Consider the following 26,437-nt stretch of genomic DNA (forward strand, 5'->3'; position numbering starts at 1 on the left):
GCACAATTGCATTATGACACAACTTTCACTAGCAGAAAACATATGCTACATACAATTAAGTTTTCTTAGTGTGACAGTTAACCCAATAACAAAAATTGCCCGTTTTGCTATTGGTAGACCACCTGTTTTAGTGACAGGGTAACGTTGGATCCAACCAATCATACTAAATATAATTAGATTTTTTTTAAAAAAAATGGCCCTTCCTACAAAAGGGTTTGTGGCAGCATACAGGGCCCATTCTTCCATATTGTATCCTCCCAATAACCCTGTGTGAAATAAGCTAGTTTGGGACAGAATTACTGGCCTACTGGTGTCCAGTTACTTTCATGAGCCTGGCTTTCCCTGGTTGTGGGCCAGAACTCTAAGTACTGCTCCACAGAGGCTCTTAGAAACTGCACAATTATGCTCTTCTTAATTCAGGTATCTCGCTTTCAGCAAATACTACTATTTCTGACATGTATTTTAGGAGCACTAGAAATAACGGCAGTCACTGTGTCCATGACCCATGAAATTACTAGCTCCAATGATTTTGTCGCTGGTGTGAAGAGATGACTCATGTGAGGGAAAAGCATGGGCCAAGCGAACATGTAAACTGGCAGCTAGAGCAGGTATTGTTTTGTTGATGGGTACCAAGTACATACTCTAGCCCTTGTTGTATAAGTAATTTGGGGGGTAACTACCCCTTGGCAAAACCCAAACACACTCTAATCCTGCTAATTTTTAGACATGTTTTTTCCTCGCTGACGCTGAATTGTGGAGAACACTGCCATCGTCCGTGTGTTTGCAAACCCAGAAATGTGTTATTTCCTTGTTAGATGGAAATTCTCCCGGTCTTATTAATGCCTCGATGTGGCATACAGCCTCATTCATTATTCATAATCATCCAGTCAGAGGGCACCATGAGACCAGATAAATTCTCACCTAAATGACAACAGCTGACAGGGCCTAGGGTTTTATAGCCCTTCTCCTGCCATAGAAAGGTGCTGTGGGCAAAGGTCCAGAATGATCTTCCACTAATGACCATTGTGATATACGAGTGGGTGCTGATTTTGTGACATGGAGTCTACTCTGCTGAGTATTTAGGCTGGTCTCTTTGTGAACCACAGAGGAAAAATTGACAGGTGATGCACTTTCTGTTAGCCACATGGAGAAACGGGTTAATTCTAAGCTGGGCAATTGAAAACAACAGCCAAAATAAGCCCCTGTGAATGTGTGTGAATGTGGATTTTGGCAGGCATCTGTCAATCCTGACCATGCTGACAGGGAAATAAGCATGTTGTTCTTGCTTCCTTTTTGTCACCCACAGGGTTGAACTAATCACAATCTCAGAAACCTATAAATTACTTTATAAAAATTACTCATCAGCTGATAGAGGGAAATAATCGCCCTTTTCTCACAAAGAGGCAGTTTCATTTTATGTGGCTAGATACATACAATTTTAAATGGTTTCTTCACTGCCACAGTAAGTAAACAACGAGACACTTCAGTCCATTTAAGCATACATCTCTGTATTTCCTCCAAAGAGACCCTGAAAAAATCAGAGTCTCACAATCTTCTCCACCCTTGTTTGTTTCTTTAAAGTATTCTGTCACGCTCTTCCTTCTGTTCACCCACTTTTGAGAGCAGGGCTCCTTTGTATATAAAGCCACACCTGCTAAAACACACGTATGGAATTAAACCAGTGACGAGCAGGACATTTGCTTGGACTTGTTGGGCATTTTTTTGGGGGGGGGAGGAGGAGAGGTAGCCTTAGGGATTTCGAAAACTGTCTGGCTAAAATTGTTCAAAGCAGTTATGCAGAGCCCTGGGGAAATCTCGAACCACCTTGATTCCAAGCTCTACCATTCCCAAGCTTTCAATCTCACCCAGAGCCCAACAATCGGACTTCTAACGTGCCCCTCACTTCACCACAAGCCCACTGCCTGCATCCAACCGTATGAGAAATTAAAGAGAAAAAAATTCTTTATTTTACATTATATGGCAGATACACCAATTTTTTCACAGTTGAAACAATCACATTTCTCAAGCTTGATATCATGATATTTATTTAAAATATATATTCCACATTTGAGTAATAATCTGATGTAGGGATATCTGATTATATTATTTTAATTCTCACACATGGTTCCGAGGACCTGTTTTGTTCCACCTGTTTTCTTCGGCCATCATCCTTTTTCTGTTGCTTTACATGATATGCCAATGATACTATTGTTTTCACAACTGACACAAAATCAGTTCTCAATTTTAACAGCAATATTTCTATTAAAAGTCATTATACTACAGTTAAGGAAAAGAACGATTGTGGTTTCATCCCAGAATAAGTAGAAATTATAACAGAAATGTGAATGTTCAGATTGAATCAGAGTTGTCTTGAATTTTGGTAACATTTCTACTGTCAACAAGGTTTACAACAGAAGTTAAAAATACCAATTTTCCCCAACACAAATATATAATGGGCTTTCAGATTGGGCTGGGGCCCCCAGTATAGTGTATTATGTCCTCTTTCTCCTTCCTTTTTATCCTGTGCTAGGAACCTCCTTTCATCTGGACTGATATCTGGGTTCTGCTTAACAGCTAGACTGGTATGTTACCTAAAGGAGCATATTATACCTATGCTGCGTGAACAATATGGGATTCCAGTTTGTTACCAGGCCCAGTAGAAAGAGCTGGTAGTGTTGCCAGCTCTGTGGTGGAAAATACCTGGAGATTTTGGGGGTGGAGCTTGGGAAAGGCAAGGTTTGGGGGAGGGACCCCAGTATAGGGTTGCCAACTTCCAGGTGGTGGCTGGAGATCTCCTGGGATTGCAACTGATCTCCAGGCGATCGAGATAAATTCACCTGGAGAAAATGGCCACTTTGGAAGTGGCATTCTATGGCATTATAACCTACTGAAGTCCCTCACCTCACCAAACCTCACCCTTCTTGGGTTGCACCCCCAAATTCTCCAAGTACTTCCCAACCCAGAGCTGGCAACCCTTCCTCAGCAGGGTACAGTGCCATTGAGGCCACCCTCCAAAGCGGACGTTTTCTCCAGGGGAACTGATCTTGGTTACCTGGAGATCAATTGTAACAGCATCTAAAATCCTACAGGGCTTAGGCCCAGTGAACCTGAAGGGCTACTTCCTCCTTTGCAGCTGCACAGTAGATGCATAATGGGGTTTCATTTCCTTCTGCCTTACAGCTGCTGTTCTATTTGCATGGTAGATTAAATTGATATTCTCCTGGGTCTTGGAGGGACAGGTCTGGTAATTAAATGATGGTGGGGGGCTATGACTCCTATAAAGCTAGGATTGCCACCTACCCAGTTCTGGTGGGTGACTTCCTAGTGATTCTCTCTGTCTTCCACCCTCACTCAATGGTGCAGCAGGGTAGGAATGAGGGGGGAAAGTATCTACCAATGCCTGGACGTAAATTCCTTTTTTGGAACAGAAAATTATGTCATGAGGCACTAGGAATTTCAAAAAATCTTGATGGTTTTACTTCTAAAATTCCTAGAGCGTCGTGATATCACTTCCTGATCCAAAACAGGAAGTGCCATCTCAGAAGTCTCTCCCCTCCTCCCTCCATGCTCCTGGGGATTGCCAGCCAAAGGCTGTATATGGGTATGTGACAACATGCATGTGCAAAATAGCATAACAAAACCAAACAGTAAGACTTTATTTATAGCCATCGGCTGCCCGATTTGCTCAGTCTTTATTTAACGATTGGCTGCTGTGTAGCATATAGCAGTGTCAGCTCTGTGGGTTGGGGGAAACTAGGACTGTCATTGAGCAGTATGAGAATGTGCGTGTATGAAATACCTCCGACTGCACTGTACTGTTTGAATATACAAAAAGTAATCTACCAAAGGCTCAAGCTGCACACAAAGAGGTACTGCTTGATTAAAAACTGGCTCCCTGCTCATGACCTGTCAGTTTTCAATAGGGTTGCCAACCTCCAGGTACTAGCTGGAGATCTCCTGCTATTACAACTGATCTCCAACCGATAGAGAGCAGTTCACCTGGAGAAAATGTCTGCTTTGGCAATTGGACTCTATGGCATTGAAGTCCCTCCCCTCCCCAAACCCTCCCCTCCTCAGGCTCTGCTCCAAAAAACATCCAGGCAGTGGCGAAGAGGGACCTGGAAAGCCTGGTATTCAAATATCCTCAGTTCCAATCCTAAATATTTCTACTAGGAGATAAAGTCAATTGAAAACAATGGGACTCACATCTTCACGTCATCAGACTAGTAGCAAATCCAGGGCTGTTGATAGAAACTGATCTCTATCGGCTGAAGATCAGTTGCAATAGCAGCTTGAGAAGGTGCAGAAAAGAGCAACCAAAATGATTAGGGGACTAGAGCAACTGTCCTATGGGGAGCGGTTAAGATGCTTAGGGCTGTTTAGCTTGGAAAGAAGGCGGCTAAGGGGAGACATGATAGAGGTCTATAAAATTATGCATGGTTTGGAGAGAGTGGACAGGGAGAGGTTTTTCTCCCTCTCCCACAATACTAGAACGCAAGGTCATCTGTTGAAGCTGGAGGGTGAGAGATTCAAAATAGATAAAAGGAAATATTTCTTCACACAATGCATAGTTAAATTGTGGAACTCCCTGCCCCAGGATGTGGTGATGGCTACCAACTTGGAAGGCTTTAAGAGGGGAGTGGACATATTCATGGAGGAAAGGGGTATTCATGGCTCTTAGTTAAAATGGATACTGGTCATGCTGCATACCTATTCTCTCTAGTATCAGAGGAGCATGCCTATTATTTTGGGTGCGGTGGAACACAGGCAGGATGGTGCTGCTGCAGTCGTCTTGTTTGTGGCTTCCTAGAGGCCCCTGGTTGGCCACTGTGTGAACAGACTGCTGGACTTGATGGGCCTTGGTCTGATCCAGCAGGGCCTTTCTTATGTTCTTATGAAACCCACAATATTACCCATTGATGTGACATTAGTTGTGTATCTGAGAAATAAGGGCCTTTGCTGGGTCAGACCATATCAGTCTACATCTCTTGTTTGAGGTGAGTTAGACAGGGATTCATCGGAGAGCTTTTTCAGTTGCTGCCCTCCAGTTTGTGGACCTCCTTTCCCCAGGAGGTAAGGTTAGCACTGTGTCTCTTGTCCTTCCAGAGGAAGGTAAAATCATTTGTGTTATTGGAAGGGGTTTTAATAGGTCAGTAACACTGTGTGGTTTCTCTTTCACTATATGATTATTGTGTCCTCTTGTTTGGATTGTAAAATACATTCTGAGAAAGGGAGGATTTTTTTCTATCTGATCTCTTTACCTATTCATAATTCCTCCTGTCATCCCTTCTCTCTTTTTTGTCTAAACTTAAAAGTACCAAATATTGAAATCGTGCTCTGTCTCGATCATTTTTGCTACTCATTCCTATGCTGTTTCCAGCTCTATGATACTGTTTTGAGATGGAGCAACTAGAACTGTATGCTGCTGTATCGTAGATTTCTACAAAGTTATTAGGACATTTATTTGTAAACCCATTTCCTAATGGTTTATAATATTTCAATTAAATTTGTTATGAATACCGAGTTAATTATTTCCCAGAGCTGTCTACTACCATCACCCCAAAATATCATTCCTGTATAACTATAGCAAGTTATACTAAAACAGGTGCATCCAGTGTTGTACCCATGGGTGCCATGGCACCCGTCAACACCTTTCCTAGTGCCCACCAAGTGTTTTTAGAAAGTAGGGGGGCCGGGGGGGGGGGCTTTTGGAGGTCTCATTGGCTTTGCAGATTTTTAAAGACATTGCTTTGGCAGCAGCTGCCACCACAGTACAAAGCTATTCATTGTGTGACTGAAAGAAATCTGCAGCAGCCATTTTGGACCTGGCTCCACCTCCTGCAGCAGCCATTTTATGACAGCCATTTTGTGGCTCTGCCTACCACACTGTCAGAATCCCAAAGGTACCTGCAGGCTTAAAAAGTTTGGGGAGCCCTGTACTAAAAGTCAGGGAAGTTATAATAAAAGATAGGGAATTTAGAATGAATTATCTAGGAGCCAAACTAAATGTCATGGTAGCCATGGGTACGACATGTTTCAAAACTGTTTCAGCACTTGAGAGGTGCGGGGGATAAAAATCAGATTGCTTGGTCCTGCTGCATCCTTGTGGCACTTTTAACTGGCCAAATTCTTCGGTAAAATGGCGTTGGCAGCCGGCAGCCACGGGTCATACCCATGGCTGCCATAATGCCTAGTTTGGCCTTAAGTCAGTCAAATGTATGTACTATTTGCTTGCGTGTTATTAACTTGAATAATATGCAGGATGAAGTTTGAACCTCATTTCTACATCCTCCAAGTGGACACTAAGGTGATTCAGGAATATGAATATAAGGAATGTGTAAGAACATGAATGAATGCATATTAGGGAAAGTCAAAAGAAAAGTTGCCCACTGGTCCTGCAGGTTTTCAGACATATACTGGATGTTTCATTTTAAAAGCCCTTTCCCATGAGGCCTAGCCACTTGCCTAGCAACTTTAAATGAAGTCACTTCACACAATTATTTCCAGTTACAGCAAATACATCACTTCCCAGCATGCCTCCCAATGGTTGACTGAGGTGATAAGAGAAGTTTCACACCTTGGGGCAATTGAGTTGCAGCTGAAATTATCATATGGTAAGTGTAACTTGCCAATTGTCCCTGAGATTCTCAGAAAACAGATTGCAGTGTGATGGCCATATGATAGTGTAGGGAGTGGTACTAAACCCCTTTAATAAACTGGGTGCCATATTACAGAAACATTGATTAAAGGCATCAGTCATTAATAATAGTGCACCAAGCCATAGGAAAAGGTATAGAAGGGTGGAAACAACTCCTCTCCCCTCCACATAAAAAGGAACAATGCTAAATACTGGACATAATGAGCCAGAGAGTAAACTATCTTTAATTTCTCGGTGTATCAGACACAGTGTAAGATTTTTTTGGTTTTTTTTAATGATATTAAAAAGGGGGTACAACTTTCCTCCTGTATTCTCTTCATATGTTTTAAACTAGTTAAATTTTTATAATAGTGGGAGTTATATTTCCCTTCACGTGGGGCCTAGAGGCTCCATTGGTCCTTGGGACTGATTCCCCCCCCCCCAGCTGTTTTTTACTTTCTGACTCCAGGGCTTTGCCACAAGGCATTTCAGGTTGTCTCTGACTATAAGTGGGAGTCAAGAAACATCTTGTTTGCGCATCACCCCAGATTACCCCAGAGGAAAAATCCATATAATAATACTAGCAAGTTCAGTTTGCATTTTTCAAGTATGGATTTGCATTCCTGACTGGTACTGCAGATCCTCTGAAGGGTGATTCAGGTGTACGAGGGGTAACAGAGCTGCTTCAGTCCAACAGAGTTTCCTCAGCCTGCCTCATATGTGATTTTAGGTAGTTTGTGCTGCAGAGCCACAATGTGTCATGAGGTAAGATTCATGTTCTGAGTTTTGGCTTTTAGAAGTCTAGTTTCCAGTGTTCTAGTAATTAGGTTGTAAATGTATCACATCTTAGCTTTCTGGATAGTGTGGAAGTACCTTAGCCCTTTGGGAATGCATCTCAAGCTGCTTAGGGTTGAGGGCAGAGATGGTATCATCTAGAAGCTGGCCTTCTCTCCCCTTCTACTTCCCTTCCCCCCCCCTTTACCTGCAATTTCTCATGTTTCCCTCCCTCCATATATGTGTGCCCCTCCTTTACAGCCCCTTCCTGGGGGTGGTACACCCGTGGCAGCCAGGAGCAGTGCTGCCACGCTGCCTCCTCAGAGGCTTCTCAGCCTCCACAGAGAGAAAAAAAGCATTGTTAAAAATTAAAAAAAATAAAATAAAAAGGGGGGGGGAAATGCCCCATTGCAAACAGTGGGGCTGTGCCATCGAAAAAGGTGGTGCATCCACGCTGCAGCTCAAGGGGGCATTCCTGGGGCGAGAGGGGTTAGGGTGCTAACTACAATCAGCTCTGCCTCTTGGAACGCCCTGGGAATGTGTCCCCCCCCCGACTCCGGCGCAGCCCTCCACTTCCGGGATTTAGGTCCTTGTGTGGCAGCTGCTGCAGTGGAGGCCTGTGCTTCTCCGGGTGCCTAGACACCAGGGTATGTGCCACCCAGGACAGCGTAAGTGCCAGTTCTCCCAAATTAAATGGGCACCTACACCAGCGCGGGGTCACGCCTGCTCCTATGGAGCTTCTCCCCGCCTCAGGAATGTGCTTTTAATGTTATTAATATTATCCATCTCTTCTCCCCTGAGGTACGACATCTAGCTAGATGGTGGTCGCCGTTGTAACAGAGTGGTATAAAAACAGAGTGGTATAAAAACACAACTGAAAAGAGTTAAAACAAAAACAAAAATGTGTGTGTGTGTAAACACTGAAACACCAATTAAGGAGGGATCGTTGAGGGAACACCAGGTAAAACAAAAAGTCTTCATCTGCTGGTGGAAGATAGTAAGGGAAGGGGACAGATGAATATCCCTGAGGAGGGACCGAGAAGGCCCTCTCTCAAGTTGCCACCCATGTAACCTCAGAAGGTAGGGGACATTGAATCAGGGCTTCAGAATATGGCTGTAGTGATAGACTTATTTGGGAATATGCGGTCCTTAAGGTATACTGGCTCCAGACCATATAGGGCTTTAATGGTCAACAACAGCACCTTGTATTGGGCCTGGAAATGAATTGGGAGCCAATATAAATGGGCATAATATGGTCCCTAGTACCCACTCCATTCAATATTCTGGCTGCAGTGTTCTGTACCAGTTGAACAAGGGCAGCCCCATGTAAAGCACATAGGAGTAATCTATGGGGACCAGATATTTTCTGTCCAGAAAAGGCTGCAGCTGGCTAACCATTCAAAGCTGATTAAAGTTACTCCTGGTCCCAGCCTCCACCGGCTTATACAGCACTAGGGCTGGGCCCATCAGCATGCCCAAACTCCAGACTGCTCCTCCAAGAGGCAACCCTCTCCAGAACAGGAGACTCCTCAACTAGCAGGTCCATCCTTCCACTTATCAGCATATTGGTGACCGCTCAGCCCAATTTCTCTGGATGACCTCACCCCACAGTTGGGACAAGATGGACTATGTAGTGGGAATTTATTAATTAGGATCAGAGAGAATCCCTCAAATCCTAATTAAAACCTTCAAAACAGTCTTTTAAGCTGAGCAGGAGACAACCCCCTCACTAGTGGCTTTGGCCGGGGAGAGCGGGGTAACAAATGGGAATCTATATAAATACAAATGTAAATGTTCGTTTGTTCAAAATCTTAAATCTCTGAAAGTTCTTCACCGATTGCTTAGAAATTTTGACACAACGTTGCATTCGAATACGCACGTGTTTTTATATACCTATATTATATAGATGTCACACCTGTGACAGGTGAAAACATGCTTTTCTTGAAAAACAGTGCCATCTGTTGGATGTCAAAGCAACACACGCTATCTTCTTAGATGCACCAGGAGGAACTGGTAAAACGTTCCTAATTAGACTGATTCTGGCAGCAATGCGATCCCAAAATGACATAGCCTTAGCTCTTGCATCGTCCGGAATAGCTGCGACATTGCTACCAGGTGGAAGAACTGCTCATTCCGCTTTGAAATTGCCATTGAACATGCAATTCATTGAAACTCCCACGTACAACATTTCCAACGCATCCGACATGGGAAAAGTATTGCAGAAATGCACACTTATTGTTTGGGATGAATGCACAATGGCGCACAAGAAATCGCAGTATGGGAAAAGTATTGCAGAAATGCACACTTATTGTTTGGGATGAATGCACAATGGCACACAAGAAATCGCTCGAGGCTCTTGATCGATCATTGCAAGATTTGCGTGGAGACATCAGACCATTTGGGAACTCATTAATATTGCTTGTAGGAGATTTCAGGCAAACATTACCTGTAATTCCTCAATCGACACCAGCGGACGAAATAAATGCTTGCCTGAAATACTCTACTTTGTGGCGACACGTAAAGAAATTAAACATATTAGAAACGTGCGCTTTCTCTTTTCTTTCTTTTCCATTTCACCAGACTGGGCCACAGCAACGCGTGGCTGGGTACCACTAGTAATAAATAAATACATACATACATACATACATACATACATAGTGTAAAGCAGTGGTGCTCCCTCTGCATCTTATGGAGAGCCACATTCACACTTGCCATCAAGTAAAAGAGCCACATTTACTGCCACTCCTTGCAGCTTACCCATCCCTCTGGCAGCAGCTGTTTCAAGGGGGGAAAACTCCTATCAACCACAAACCCCATCAATCAAGGGCCTTGCCCACTTTCCTAAAACATGGGACAGGTGCCAAATTGTGGAACAGCGTTCAGAAGAATCACAGGTGGCTTGCCACTGAGTATCACTGGCATAATGGATCTAAATTGGGGACCATATGATACCATCTATCCTCTATTAATTTCCACCTCTACTAAGCAAGTGTTCGCTTCTTTTCATTATACTTATCACTGGTCTGTTCTTATACTTCCGAGAATCTTTCACAAAGGACAGGTGCACTCCTATTTCTGTATATCTGGGGCATTTTCTCTTTCTTCTGAGTTAATTTAGGACCCCATGTTTTATTTTTTCTGCATGCCTGACCTTTCCTTGGATAAGCAGAAATTTCCTACATGGTACCTAAGTGTTCAATGTGCAGTGCCCTTTAAAAAAACAAAACAGAACAACATGACTTGCAAAGACATGCAAGGGGGAAATGATAAGGAAACTGTTCCCCTGATCTAGATCTCCCCCCTTCTGGATTATCTAAGTTTTCATAGATTTCAGCAGGCCCATTTCCCCATGTCTCTGTCTGTCTCTGCCTTTAGCTGGCTGTTGACTGATCAATATTCCACACCTCCTGAACCATGCTTAGTCCTCAGCAGGCCATTTGTATGTGTGTGGGGGGAGCTCTATTTCTTTTGGTTAATTTACAACAGGGGTGGGGAACGTCTGGCCGTGAGCCGTTTAAGGCCCGTGAAGTCATTTGGCCTGGTCCCGCCAAGGCAAACATTTAGAGAGCAGCAAATCCAAGGCAAAACCTCCCATGCATAAATGGACGTTTCTCTGTAGCAACAGGAAAAGACTCAAAAAGCTTCACTCAGGTTGCCTCTTGTGCTCTCAGCCCATTTCCCCTCTTAAGGTGGCCCAGCCGCTGGCCACCTGGTTCACCTGCCACGGTCCGGTGGGTCAGCCTTAAAGAAAGCTCCTTGCCTCCTTCCACGCCAAGCAGTGAGCCTTCAGCGGCGCCGCTTTGTAAGGGAGCTCCTGAAACCTCTTGTGCTCCAGTGGTGGTGGTGGGAGGTGTTGTAAAGAGCCGGCCGGGAGGCGGGAAACTGCCAGCGCACCTTCAGCTGGCAAACCTGTAGCCTGAAACCGGTCACCTGCCTGCCTCCCCTTCCTATGCGGAGGGGAACCACTCCCTGCTTGCCGGCAGGTCTCCTGCCCGTATGCTCCTGGAGATCCTTGTGACTGACCCATGAAGCAAATTGGCTCAGGGTCTTTTCAGGTAAGACATGAATGGATCTCAAATCCCCCCTCCCCATGTTTAAAAATGGGGGTGGGGGGGAATGACCTTGGCTCTTTTTTGTTCCGCATACAACATTTGAAGAATGACAGATTGCGTTGCCCGCTGTCTGCTAGCCATGGGACAGCCTGAGCACAGTGAACTTTGAAAGATGCTCGGCAAAACAAATCCAGGCTAATTTTTAAGTTGATAATTTTGTATGGCCCATGAATGATGTTATAAATATTCAAATGGCCCTTGGCAGAAAAAAGGTTCCCCAGCTGATTTACAAAGACCTTTTCCTGCATACTTGGGGATTCCATCATTTATGTAGAAATCTCCTCTTTGTTTGTGGATGGCCTGGTTATGCTGTTTTCATGACCGGTAGAGTGACTCAGTTTAATGCTGGGCTCTTCTTCATGCCATGCATCGCTAACTAGTATAAAGATCTATTGGTATTCTGGCTACAGCGAAGAGGCTGATGGCATCAGGCTAGGTCTGGAGAGAAAATGAATGCTCCTGAAGCAAGGATTTCTAAGACTGGAGTTTCTGTATCCCTTCCCATTGAGCAGGTGGATTCCACTTCCTTGGGTCATGGGGGAACTGGGTCCATTTTATCACACCGTGAATACCAGTTTGAGGATAAAAGGAAGTATTTGGAGGGGTTTGCAGTGGTGGTGGGTTTTCTTTTCTTTTTCTTTTAGTACAGCTCTGTGACATTCATCCAGACACATTCATTGCCGATATTCTGCCTTAGCAACATCAAGATGACAGTCATCTCGAACTGAAATTCAGGGCAGGCTGCGATTCCTTTAACAACAATCCACAATCATGCTTGTTGTTTCACTCGTTCTCACTTTTGCTGGCTTCAGTCACACTGTGAAGTCTCAGTTCCTCAGCCCTCTGCCTTGGGCTAATAGTTTGTAATAAAGCTCAGTCTCTAAAATGACAAATATAAATGGAGAAAGGAACATCGTAAAAGAGAAAGATGAAAACATTCCCCCCATGCTGCATTCTGAAGCCTCTCTAGGGTCTGCTGATTTATCAAGCAGCTAGCAAGGCATGCATTCAACCACCTTGACGTTGTTCAGCTCGAGCTACTATTTGCTCTCACCAGCACTACTGAGGTACCATTTATCAAAGGATGCTGCCTTCAGAACAATGCATTGTCAATGCTGGTAATCGATCCAAGAAAATAAGTCACTTCACAGAGAGTCACTGTGGGCCCACTCACCTCTATAACTAACTAAAAAAAATCTGTGACGTGATGGGCCTTTAAGCTGTTTTTTCTTGTTACTGTACATGGAAAGAGGCAACGATGAAACAGGTTGTATACTGGCCTGTCCTTCCTAGATGTAGCTTAGAGCTGAAATGAACTTGCTCCCAAAATGTGTGTCTCAAGAATTCTGATGTTGAACATTCACCAGATATTTGTTGAATATTGACCAAGCATTTGATATGTTCCTGTATTTGGTAGTATTTTAGGAACCACTGTTAGCTGTACCAGAATTTCTCTAGAATTGTTCAACTATTTGATGACTATATTTGACACATAGTACTTGATTCCCTTATTTGTTATTTGATTATGTTTGACAGGTGGCTTGTAATATTTCATATTTTACAATATTTGATAGTATGCATGAAATATTTCCTGTTTGGTGGCATTTGATAGCTGACATCAGGGAGGATATAGCACCCTCTGCTTGGATAGCAGTTTGTTTGCAAACTGTGGACAGCACCCTCAAATGATTGAAAAATGTTCTTCTTAAAAACTGTTTGAAATTGGATCACAAATGCACTTTTCATATTCAGTCCCACACTGTTTTTCCTAAACCTGTCCCATATCTGTCATATTTCTTGTACAGTGGGAAAAGTGAAACAAAAATTTAAAAAGCCATATTTTATTCTTCTGGGGCTGGAAGTGCCTTGTTCCCCCCCCCATTTTAGCCTTGCCCATTTTGCCCATTTGTTTGTTGATGGGACTGTTTGGTTCCCAGGGCAAATAGTCCTGCATGCATGTTTCCATACTTTCCCCCAGTAGCTCTCCCTCTTCTCCTCATCTGTTTTGGTCCTGTTGGTGGGTGGGGGAGCTGCATAGCTTGTCTCTCTATCCCAGACTTGTTTATTTTGCTTGGCTGGTACAATGTTTGTTGATGGGACCATTCAGCACTACTCGTAAATATTTTGCACATGCTCATAATCATATTGCTTTCCCTAAAGCTATACTCCACTGTCTGCCTACCCAATACACCTGGTGGAGGAAAAAGCAGTGCTTTCTTTGGTTGTCTCAGTCCTTCTTGTATAGATGAAGTGCATGTAGGAAGCTGCATGGCTTGTCTTTCAAGTGTTATAGCCTCCTTACTCATTTGGCATCTCTGTGTGACTCCCAAAGCCGAGCATGCTCATTTGTGTTAAGTGGATCACAATTCTTGCATTGCCATTTGGGAACTGTAGTTCAGTCAAGTAGGTTCTGAACTTGCACACACCCCTCCCCATTCAATGAAGGGCACTGATTGTTGAAATTAGGGCTATTGAAAAAAAAAAATTCGGTATAGTTTGGATTCGGCCGAATTTGGCCTGTCTGGATTCGGGATATGCCGAAGTCCAAACTCCCCCACTTCGGGTCCGTGCAATTCGGCGCAAATTCTAAGTTCGGGAAAAAAATTCGGACGAATAAAGCCATTACAAACATGACCACTCCTTTCCGCGGCTCCAGGGGGGGCATTTTTAGGGGTAGAGGTCCCAAACTTTCAGTGGAGCTTCAAAGGACCCTTCTTGCAAGAACCCCCAAGTTTTGTAAAGATTGGGTCTGGGGGGGGCTGAGATATGGGCCCCGAAAGGGGTCCCCCACCCTTAATGTGCATCTCTGAGCAGAGCTTGCCGCCCACCATAAAGCTCCCAGCCCCGACAAACAGCTGATGAGAGCAAGGGCGGGGCAGGTGCTAAGAAGTTTGCAAAGCAACACAACTGCAAAGCAACACTGCAAAGCAACACAACTGCAAAGCAACACATTTGCAAACATGCAAAGCAACACCTGACACCTGGGAGTTTGCAAACCATGGAAAGGGACAGAGGCAGCTAGCTATGCATAATGAGCAGGAGGGGGTGGAATTTCCCCTTTTGCATGGGACTCGGGACCAGGCAAATGCATTCTTTAAGTCACCATTTGAAAACCGGTTTTGAGCAAGCATCAAAATAGACCTAACTGTCGTATGAATGAGGGAAAACCTGAGGACACACAACTGAAGCCCCCCCTCAAACCAGGGAGAGAGAGACTCAAGGGGGCACACACACCCCAGGCAGAACGGGCGAAAGCCCTCTTTGGCTTCCCCCCCACCCACAGAAACTGCTCCCTCCCCCCCCCACAGGAGAAAAATTATAAAGCCCCCAAAGAGGTCTTACTGTGGCTGTCTTCTGTTCCATCAGGAGGGGCTGGGAGGTGCTGGGTAATCCAATATGATTCTATTTAAGCACTGGAGGTTTGCCTTGGATTTGCCGCTCTGGAGATGCATACAAGATCGGGTGATCCATTCATCCCAATACGGAAAAGGGGAAAGCCCATATCTCGGGACCCCCTGACCTAATGTTTACAAAACTTGGGGGGTCTCTTAAGAAGGCTCGTCTGAAGCTATGCTGAAAGTTTGAGGGCTGCACCCCTAAAAAAGCGCCCCCTGCAGCCACAGAAATGGAAAAGGGGGGAGGGAAAAGGGGTGGAGCCCATAACTCAGGAGGCCCTGACCCAATGTTTACAAAACTTGGGGGGTCTCTTAAGAAGGCTTGTCTGAAGCTCCTCTGAAAGTTTGGGGTGTCTACCCCCAAAAATGCGCCCCCTGCAGCCACGGAAAGGAGCGAATGTGCACAAGCACCCCCCCACGAGGATTTCTCTCACTCTCTCTCTCTCCCCGGCTGGGCTGCGCAGCAGCTGATTCCTCCAGTACTCAATCCTGACTGATTGGCCAGAAGACCACCCAGCTTGGCCACTGATTGGCTGGAGGAGGAGAATGCTGCTTACTGACAGTTATTCTGCTTACTGACACCCTGAATTTGCCAAATTTATTTGTGAATTCCCGAACTCGCTGAATTTGGCTCCCCTGGTTTCCTGCCATTTTTGAGTTCGGTTCGTCCCGAACTAAAAACTGCCGAATCAGGGGAAATTCGGCTGTTTTTCAGTTCGGGCCGAATCGAATCGACAGTCCTAGTTGAAATGTCATCCAGTGTGAAAGGCAGGGCATACGCTTAACACAGCTGATTATAAATTATGCTTCATCTCTCACTGATAATCTTAGGTATGTGTAATCCAAAGAATTCCAAGAGTGTAGCAACAGTAGATGCCATGCTGAATTACACCATTGATCACACACAAAGCGACTTGCAACACTGCCTGTTTTGAATTGCACACAAGTCAGCAGTGCAATCAAGGTGTGTGTGTGTAAAGTGCCGTCAAGTCGCAGCCGACTTATGGTGACCCCTTATGGGGTTTTCAAGGCACGAGACTAACAGAGGTGGTTTGCCAGTGCCTTCCTCTGCACAGCAACCCTGGACTTCCTTGGTGGTCTCCCATCCAAATACTAACAAGGGCTGACCCTGCTTAGCTTTTGAGATCTGACGAGATCAGGCTAGTTTGGGCCATCCAGGTCAGGGCTGCAATCAAGGTACCTGTTCACAAATACCTGCTTGCTGTTGAAACAAAGGATGTTTGATTTTCAGATACCTCTCTTGCAAACAGAATCACCTGAGTCATAACTGATAACATTTCTTCCAATTTCCCACTGTCTAAAAGGTTGAGAACCGAGAGGCTTCCGGTGGTGTGCTGGGACGAGTACGACGTTCCCTCAGGTTGTCCTGGGGGAAATCCAAGTTTGCGTTAATTTAGGGGTGATATATGCACCCCAATCCGACCCTTGCAAGTGGATCGGACAGCAGGAACTCCCTGCAGCCCGCAAACGCAGTTTGACCTCCCAAAGACTCTGAGGGAGCTTTACAAGTCCCCTGGAGCTTTGGACGCTGGTCCTGCGAGGGCACTTAGGGAAAGGAATCGCCAAAACGCAACTTTGGCATAAGGCTCTACCCTCCACCACCTTAATACCAACATAAGGACTATTTTAAGAAAAGAACCTCACCTCTCGATGCCTAAGTGAGTACAAAGAATCCTTCGTCTTTTACTGGCATTACTGAACAACCGGGGGGTAGATGAAGATATTCCCAGTACCTCTGCTCCTCCCTTATTTGAATCGGGAAAGTTTGATTTGTAAATTCCATCTGGATTAGCGGCAGGAGCCTTATCAAATAGATCAGCTTAAACCAAAACAAAGAGTTGGAAGGACGCTTAGATGATGGACTAAAATTTCCACCAATGAGAAGCAACTTGGAGGGAAGGGGAGGGTGAATTTCTTCCTGATTCTCTGGTGAAAAAGAATTTCCTGCCACGTTAGCAGCAAGGGATTCATCAGATCGGAAGCCCCTCTATACCACCCTCTCTATCATTTGAGTCATAACAACAGGAAACAAGTCGCAGGACCGGATACGCGTCGCACTTGAGTAACACAGAAACAACTCCTGAAGGAAACAACCATCGAGATGAGGCGGTAGAAGGTCCGTGGCAAATTCAACTTCCGGAATACTTCCTGGTAGATCTGACCTAGAGCGTCCAGTAAAACTCGTTGGTGTTTCAAAACTTTATCAAGCTGTTTTAAAGCCAAATTTGGCTCTTTTCAACCCGAAAAAATTATTAAGCTGATCATTGAACTACCCTCTATTACTCACCACCTGGAGTGGTCTCCTGCTAGATGACCACCAAATTCAATCAAGTTATATATTCTGGAACCTCTCCCTGATCTGGCTAAATATATAGCCCTGCTCTTATGAAATCAAAGGGAATTTTACAGAATTCAACCATGGAAAAAAAAGTACAGGATATGCTTACTAAACATTCTGAGGCGACAATTAAACAATTAAAACAGATTTCAACACAGATGGCTCAATTGATTTCAATGATGATGACTCTTGACCAATCATCACAGGTGTGTAATCAGAAGTTGAATCTGGTTACAGAAGACATAAAAGTCTTGAAAATTCAAACGATGATTACAAATACAGACATACAAGCAATGGATTCTTCTGCCCAAAAAGTTACGGAAGAACACAAGGATATAAAGAAGAAGACAGAAGTTCAAGAAAGTAACCAGTCGGCGATAAAGAGATTAGACATACAAGAAATGGACCTCATCTAAAAAAGTCACGGAAGGACGTGTGGATATAAGGAAGGAGAGAGCAGGTCAAGGAACACAAATTGAAGCCACGATGAAGATGAAGCCCAGAAATAATTATTTTTGGATACGCACCTTGTTTGAGGAAATGAGAGAGAACAAAGAAATCCTGTGCCCATACCTGACTGGCTTATTTCAGTTACAGAAGGAAGTATTAGACCATGGTTAAAGGATGGACTTAAATATGATTGCTGGATTGGAAGGCTTTGACAGTGTGGACGGGTGGCATGGCTATTAATGAAGTAGTGGAATTAAGATTAAGACATCACTTTTGGATTATATAAATAAGTCCTCCTAATATAGATTATCAATTGATATAAAGGTATACTGGAATGGGTAGACTTTTGATATGGATCTGGGATATGATTTACACTGAAATAAGATTGATTAAACAGGAAATATCCCCAAAATACTGGAGAGAATGTTGTTTAGTATGATTAAATTTATGTTATAATGGCTGCAATTTGATGCAGCCAAATGGAAAGGGACAAAGGTTTCAGAATAAAGGGATTAAATCATTTTAATGTTAGAACTGGTGGAGTTGGAGAAACTAGGGAAAAGGGGAGAATTGAAGGAATCATTGTGATAATGTACAAGACCTGGGAATAATGGAAGGTTATTTTTTATTCTGATCCAGAATGTAAAACTTTATAAAATATGAAACTTTAGAATGAAATTAAAGCTAGGATCAGTACATGTTAACGAAGGATAATAATACTTTATTAAGAGGTAGATGGAGGTGATGGGGAAGTCGTTATACTTTTATGTTTAATGGTAATTAAGACAACAATCAATATAATTGTGATTGCGATACTATTTTTACATTGTTGTCAAAATTATGGAGAATTTATAGTTTTAAAAAATCAATAAAAATTTATTAAAAAAAAATAAAAGGTTGAGAACCATTGTGGTGTTGGATGTTCAAATCCCCACGTGTAACATGGAAGCTTGCTGGGTGTGTTACGGGGAATGCTGGGGGTCTCCAATAATTAATGGGGGAATTAGCTTACTGGAGACAAATTTGAGCACTAACGAGAGGCTTTTAAAGCAGATCTTTCACCAATGTATATATGAGCAAGCCAAAGGAATAAAAGATGCAGGGAAGCCAACTGAAGTACAAACAGGTTGGTTTTATTAAGGGGAATGAAGGGGGTACAAACACACGTAAAAACAATAAAACAGATCAAGCACACCAATAGAGTCCTGAGAGGGATAGGGTAATGGGAGACTATATCTGCCTTCCGGCGAAGTTTCCAGCGAGAGAGGCTGCAGCAGCAGAAGAAGGACTGCTCAGCGAGCCAGCGCTTTGCGATCAGGAAGCTGTGCAGTGACACGGGGCAGTCGTCTGGATCCAAAGTGAACGAGCAGCAAATGGCTACCGCAAGGGTGGCAATACTTATAGTAAATATCTGCCCTAAGGCAGGGTGACTCACCAGGCAGGTGGTCTTGGGGCACAAAGGTAAAATTGCTCCTCAAGTGGAGGTATGGTGTAAGGAGAAAGGAAGGGTACAGAGTTAATTGGAATGCGATGGAATTATTGATAGCTGCCAAGTATCAGTGATTGTGATATCAGGCAGTTGTCAGGAACTGGAGGGTGTGAGGGGGGAAGAGGAGGTGATGGCATTAGCCTGGTCCCAGCCAGGCTATCCCAGGGAAGGAATTCAAGGAGTAACAGGGGAGCACTATTGTCCTCTTGCTTGGGTCGTCAAGCAGATCTTGATAGGACAGCCACATTGATGGTTATACAAATGTCCTGTCCATTGTCTGAATGAGAGCAGTTCTTCTGAGGGTGTGCTCAGAGTGGGAGAGCAGGCAAGTCCAGAGGTGAGGGCTTTCCTCTTGCTGTGCAACCACATCCAAGATGGATTCCAGTTCACTTCCTTGTCAGGATCCATATTGCTGCTTGCCAACTGCAGAGTCCTGCTGGCTCCATACAGCTTGATCTGGGATAGTGTCTGGATCACTTCCACGCTTGGTCAGGCTGTGATGTAGGCTTCCTGCATAGTCCCTTAACTCTGTACACTAGTCCATGGGGTGTCAGGGAAGCCAGGTATGGGAAGCTAGGGTCACAGGTGACCTTGGGCCAGTCACACACTCTCAGCCCTGACTCTGGCTAGTATTGGGGTGGGAGACTGCCAAGGAATACCAGGGTTGAGACGTGGAAGCAGGCAATGTCAAACCACCTCTGAATGTCTCTTGCCTTGAAAACCCTGCGAGGGTCACCATAAGTCAGCTCTGACAGCAACCCCACCCCCAAACCTTGTATGATTGTTATCAGATTCATCTTTTGGATAAGACAGTAATCATTCTTCTTGTTTATCACTGCAGTTGTGTCAGGCATGGCCTGAGAAAGGAATGTTGTGGTTTTCTCCAGCTGCTGGCCAAGGCCAGCTATAGCCCTGCAAACAATGTGTTTAGACTGAACTCTGTGGGAATGCCGGTAGAATCCTACCTCCCTGACAGCTCCTGGGAGGGGGGTTGCCATGGCATCCAGATCTACCCCGATTTGCCCTATGCTTCCATATATGCCCTGTACTGTGCTTGTAGTTTTCATTAGTGTCCATTTGATTCTTAGCTTCTGTTAACCTGTGGATTTTCCAATAAATCAACTTTCTTTGGACTATTCGTCTGTGGATGTCTGCTTATGGGATTATCATGGGACTAGAGCTTACAAATTGTAAGAAACTATTGTCAGATAAGCCTTTGCCATGTGTTTTGTATTGCTCTGCTGTTTTGAAACTATGCTAAATTAAGGGCAGTGTGCATGCTTTAGGATTTGGATTATTGCATTAATGTAAAAGTTAATGCATTACTGGTATGAATTCTCAGTCTAAGAAATGTTTTGAGAAATGGGCTATCTTTTCCATGTACTGGAATACCAAATTTCTTAAACATTTTTTTAGTGTTAAGGTGGTGGAACCCTTAATGTCATGTACCCCTTTGGTCATTACCAGGACTAATAGCAAGGGTGGTGGGGAAGATTAATATCTGAGAAATGGTGTAGCTGCTTGGTGCTTTATGAAAAATTACAGATGTCAAGGAATTTCTGATCCTAAAATAGTGGCTCTCCCTTACACAGAGAAATTGTCTCATCCTTCCTCATCTCTGATCTCTTACATACTGTCTGATCTGGTGTCAAAGCTCAGACACTCACCATCATTTTAATTAAATGGATGTGTGCCTTTAGCAAGATTGCGGAACACCCCCCCCCCCCAGTAAGAGACTTGCCCTGCTCTTTCACTGGTGATATTTTGGCACCAGGATAAAACCAGAGTCTTTACAGAACCTCTAGGCCCCTTGGGATTATTCCATTTGTTGCCTTCTGGTGGTACTCTTGTTTGCTGTTGTTTGAGTGGTTCTTTGTCTGATTCGTTTTGGCTTGGCTTACCTGTGAGGGGTTAGGTTGTTTTATTCCATGGTATATGGATACATGGGTTTCCTTTGTGAGCTACATATGCCAAAAGGTGGGATAGAAGTATATAAAAATAGCACATCGGTTAATTGTTAGACATTATGGCCATTGAGAACAGAATCAGAGAGGTAGAATCATAGAATCATAGAGTTGGAAGGGGTCATACAGGCCATCTAATCCAACTCCCTTCTGAATGCAGGTTCAGTCTAGAGCATCTATGACAAGTGTTTGTCTAGCCACTGCTTGAACACTGCCAGAGATGGGGAGTTCACCATCTCCCTAGGCAGCTGATTCAACTGCTAAATTGATCTCACTGTAAAAAAAAAAAAAAAGTTTTCCAAATGTCCAGCCGGTACCTTTCTGCTCGTACTTTATACCCATTATTGCAAATCCTATCCTCAGCTGCCGACAGGAACAGCTCCCTGCCTTGATTTTGAGTCACTGTTTTATTAGAGTTCTGTTTTGACCTTCAGGTTCTTGAAGTTTGCAACATTTTAAAGGACAATAACATCTGACCACCACTTCCATTCCCAGGACCTTAGATCTAACCATGCTGTTTGTATTCTTCTATAAGTACATAATAAATATCCTCTCTAGTGCAACTACGGTCACTTGTTTTGAAACAGATAACCATGATGGTGGCATTGGAGTTGAGAGGAAAATAATATTATGGCACCTGAGGCATAGTCCTTTAGAAGTAGCCTACAAAACCCACATGGGAGCTGAAACACGGGTAAAGGGGCAATGCTTATTTTTGTCAGCACTGCAAAGACAGTTATCAGTGAAATAAGAGTTCAGTTGCTGCTGAACACCTAATAATAGTTGCCAGGGTGCCAAATCAAGATCCAGCCACAGTTAAACATTTTAATGCTAGTACTATTTAATTGTCGTTGAAAAAAGATACAGACAAATGGAATGGAAGGAAAAGTTGAAGGAGCACTCACTGAGCTAAACATCCATTATCCACCATTATATATGTTGCATACTGTTGTATATCTAGAACCAGACACATACATTTGGTTTGGTGAGGGCAAGGAGCCAAGTCCCCAACGTCATAAAATTCTTCTCCATAGTTGAATGGTGATGAAACAGAGAGCTCACTAGGTGAGGCTGCCATGTGTCTGATTTAGGAAAATTGCACCACATTGGGCAGAACACCAACTGGTGTCACCTTGGTCTGATCTTACTATTCTTCTGACATGAAGGTCTTGATCGAAAGCCAATCTTTTTACAAGCAATCACTGCAGCTAAATGTTTCATGACTGTTAAGATGGTTTTCAGATCCTGATCTACAAGGAAAATCTGGACAATTTTTGGGATGATAAAATCCCGCAAGTTATTAAGAGGGAGGACAAATACCTTTCTCTCAGATCAGACCAAATTTCACACTCCAATAACATATGTTCTAATGGCTCAATCTGACCAGATCCACATTTACAGACTCTGTCCAAATATGCTGTGCCTGCGGATCAGCCTTCCAGTATAGCTGAGGGAAAATAATTTAACTGAGCAAGCATGAATGCTCTTCTATAATGAGGGATTATTAGGTCTTTTATATCGCTTGGGATAGCACAAGAGGAGGGAACTCTGAAGAATGCTGGTGAACATACATGCTGTGCCCTCAGTAAGGTATAGGAAGAAATTTTTAAAAACCAAGTATATATTTGGATATTTATAATTCTTAATAGAAAAGTATATGTATTAGAATGAATTTAAGGTCTTTATGTGTAGTAGAAAGCTGAACAATTATGCAAATCAGGTTTTATAAAGCTAACCAATTAGAGAAGAAGGAGGGAAAAAAGAGCTGTCATATTGGTCCTTTAGCCTCCTTAAAGAAAAACCAATCAGACAGTTGGGACAATGTAGCAATCTTGGTCCCATATAATGGTGTTTCTCAATAAGATTCAAAATCCCTTTCCTTGCATTGGAGATTTTTTGCTTTATGTATGTATGTATGTATGTATGTATGTATGTATGTATGTATGTATGTATGTATGTATTTCAATTTATATCCTGCCCTCCCACGGCAAAGTGGAGCTCAGAGCGGCTTTCAACAATTAATAAAATACAATAATCAAATAAGAACAATTTAAAACATGTAAATATATACAGTAAAATACAATTTAAAACTCCAACCAGTTCCAGATTGGAACATAAACCATAAGGCCTTGACCGTAAGTCTGGTGAAACAACTCCACCTTACAGGCCCTGTGGAATTGGGAGAGATCCTGCAGGATCCTGGTCTCCACAGACAGTGTTTCACCAGGCAGAGATCACATCCTCTCTGGTTGAGGATAGCTGGACTAACTTTGGACCAGGGACCACCAGGAGGTTTTTTGCACTGCAACAAAGCCACCTGGGGCCAAGAGTCGTGCATGAGTTTCCAATGAATTCCAATGAATTCAGGGCCAGTTCAGCTCTGACACCAATACTTGAAACACAGCTTAGTACACAAGAAATCTAACAGACGTTGATTGAATTATTCATCCATCGCCTCTATCGAGACCTCACTTCCATACAAGAGTTAGGATATTATTTTAGCACTGAAAATCTGAATAGTACTTCGTATATAATTGCTACCTCGGGTGAAAAAAAATCAAGTAATTGTATTACTGGTTAATCTAGATTTTTCCACAGCATTAGTCGGATGGGCCTTCCAGCTCAAATTTGTTTGTGAAATGACCCCAAATATCTTTACCTGTTCAACTGCTTCTCTATTTATAAACCACTTACATATTTAGCAAACGCCATCATTTTTTGTGTAATTATGACTACTTCTTTTCCACAGTGTTCCACAAGTGCTTTTAATAGTTTACATAAACCAACAGAGAGTGTGATAATGGAAGCATATTGTCCTCTTACAGCAGAAGTAGAACATTCTGTCCTGCCAGTGCTGGCACATGGGTTATGTAACTAGACAGATGAGGAGCCAAATCATTTAAGCAGACATGCGGCCAATAAACAACCTTGACTCACCCCCTTATGCAAGAGAATTTTGTCAGTTAATTGTAATACAGAATTCCTATGCGTTGGTTTATGATACAAATGAATGGCAAGAGAGTGGTCAGTGGACACGTAAACTATAGCGTCCAAAAATGGTACCTGGTGTGAATTCATATGTAAGACAGTTTATGCCAATAAAGGTGATGATTGATTGATTGATTGTAAGACAGTTGCTTTTTTGGGTCTGTCCTACTTCAATAATTATTGGTGGCCATTTATGCTGTTGTTTTGCTGCTTAATATTAGGGTTTTAGCATTTGTTTTTTTCCTCTTTTTTGCTAGTCCATTCACCATGGCCAAATAGGCAAAAACGTTTGCCTATTCTAAGGAAGATAGGGGAAGGATTTTAGGCTCTATGCCTTTATTGCAGGCTGATAGTAACACTGGAAATGCAGATTTTGCAAGTTTACTCAGTCTTTCTAAACAGGGAGCTAGGTATGAGCTACATGCAACATCTCTTTCAGATTATGTTAAGGTGAATAGGATACCAAGGGGTTTTAGGATCCAAAAGGCACTTACTTTATTTAGACATAATGAGGAATTCAAGGAAAAATGGATTGCTATTTTGAATCAGTGCTCCATAGATCTTATGTTACTCATTATAGAACAATCCTCCTGTGAGATAGAGCTAATCAAAAAAGACTCAGAAACTATCCGGGATAACATTAAATCTACCATGGACATAAAGAATACCTTTACGGCTCAGATTACCCAGTTGGAGCATGAGTTGAAATTATTTGTGGAGGGTATTAAAACTTATAAACTATACAAAATTCAGAGTGATAACAATGGGTTTAATGTCTTGACTTATTTCTTCAGTCTTATACATGACAGACTGATTCTTTTATCTCTGATACCAGAGATTTCAGTTCAGTTTATTGATACAGCGATTGCCAGCAAAAGAGAACAAACATACCTTAAATACACTATAAATAGAAAATAAGCAATTACTAAAAACCCAGATAAAATATTCTCTCCCTAAAAAAAGGCCAAAATTTTTAATAACTTAGAATTTAAATTTATTGACTCTACCCACCTTTTCTAAGCGAATTTTAATCGCTACAGAACAGAATTTAACTACCTGTAACTATTACAATCTCCTTCCCAGAAGAGGTATTTCAATTTCTCCACCTCTGAGCTAAAATCTGTTGTATTAATAAGTGGGAAAATCAATTTTTGGCACATTTCCTCATAAAAGACACATCTGAATAAAACACGACCTACATTCTCTCTTTCTCCTGTCTTACAAGGGCATCCCCACTCCGATTTTGCTATCTTCCTAAATTTTCCATCTAAAATCGTTGACGGTAGCGCCGAGCCTCTCGCCAGGGTTAGGGCTCTTCTTTGCTTGCTTGACTCTATAAAAAACAAGTATTCTGCCAGTGCTAGGATGAGTCTATTTCTAACTGGATACCAATAGAGCGAGGAACTCAAAAGCTCTTATTGTCTCTCTATATCAGAAATCCTTTGTCTAACTATTGGCCTTACCTGCTCTCTATTAAGTTCTAACAAGAACTGTTGGGAAAGGCTGAGGCTCTCCATTTTTTTGTAGTCTGCTTCCACCATTTTGATTTATAATGATCCAAAATAAGCAGTGGCAGGAACTCTTCTGAGGCCTCATGAGCCTTTAGCCAAAGAGAAATTGAGGCTAGTGTAATTCTAGCCTCAATCTTTAACATGCCCGTCTCCCGGTGAATCCAGGAGTTTGAAACCAGACGAGGGACTTATAAAACTGCCCTAAGAAATTTCGACTGGTCCCTTTCCAATGGCACATAACTAAATTTAGTCGAGCCTAAAATTGTACCTTATAGCATTTGACTAAGTGATTTAGCCTGAAATAGTTTTAAAGCTGCGGGGACATAAAAGGCATCTTTTGTCCAACAGAATTTTAAAATGTTATAGGAAGATCTTTCGGCAAGCATCGCTACCTGTTTATGGTGCGCTGTTCTTAGACCATTCACCTGGAATGTATGCTACTCCTAAGTAAACCAGATATTTTATTAAATACATTCAGGAATTGAGGGTTCCATCTCAATGTGTCTTAGCTACTCTTGACATAACTTCCCTTCATACTAACATCCCTCTGGATGAAGTTAGACATATGATTGAGATTGCACTAAATACTCGCACCACATTGGATCCACCTATGCATTTTTGTTGGATTTATTAGATATAGTTTTTGAAAATAACTTTTTTAGATTTTTGGATCAGCTGTACATACAAATGAAGGGTGTAGCCATGGACTCTGTCTGCATGTGCCATGCAGTGGCCAATATTTACATGGTTGAGTTTGA

Source organism: Euleptes europaea, chromosome 2 (assembly GCF_029931775.1).
Source record: "Euleptes europaea isolate rEulEur1 chromosome 2, rEulEur1.hap1, whole genome shotgun sequence".
NCBI lineage: Eukaryota > Metazoa > Chordata > Lepidosauria > Squamata > Sphaerodactylidae > Euleptes > Euleptes europaea.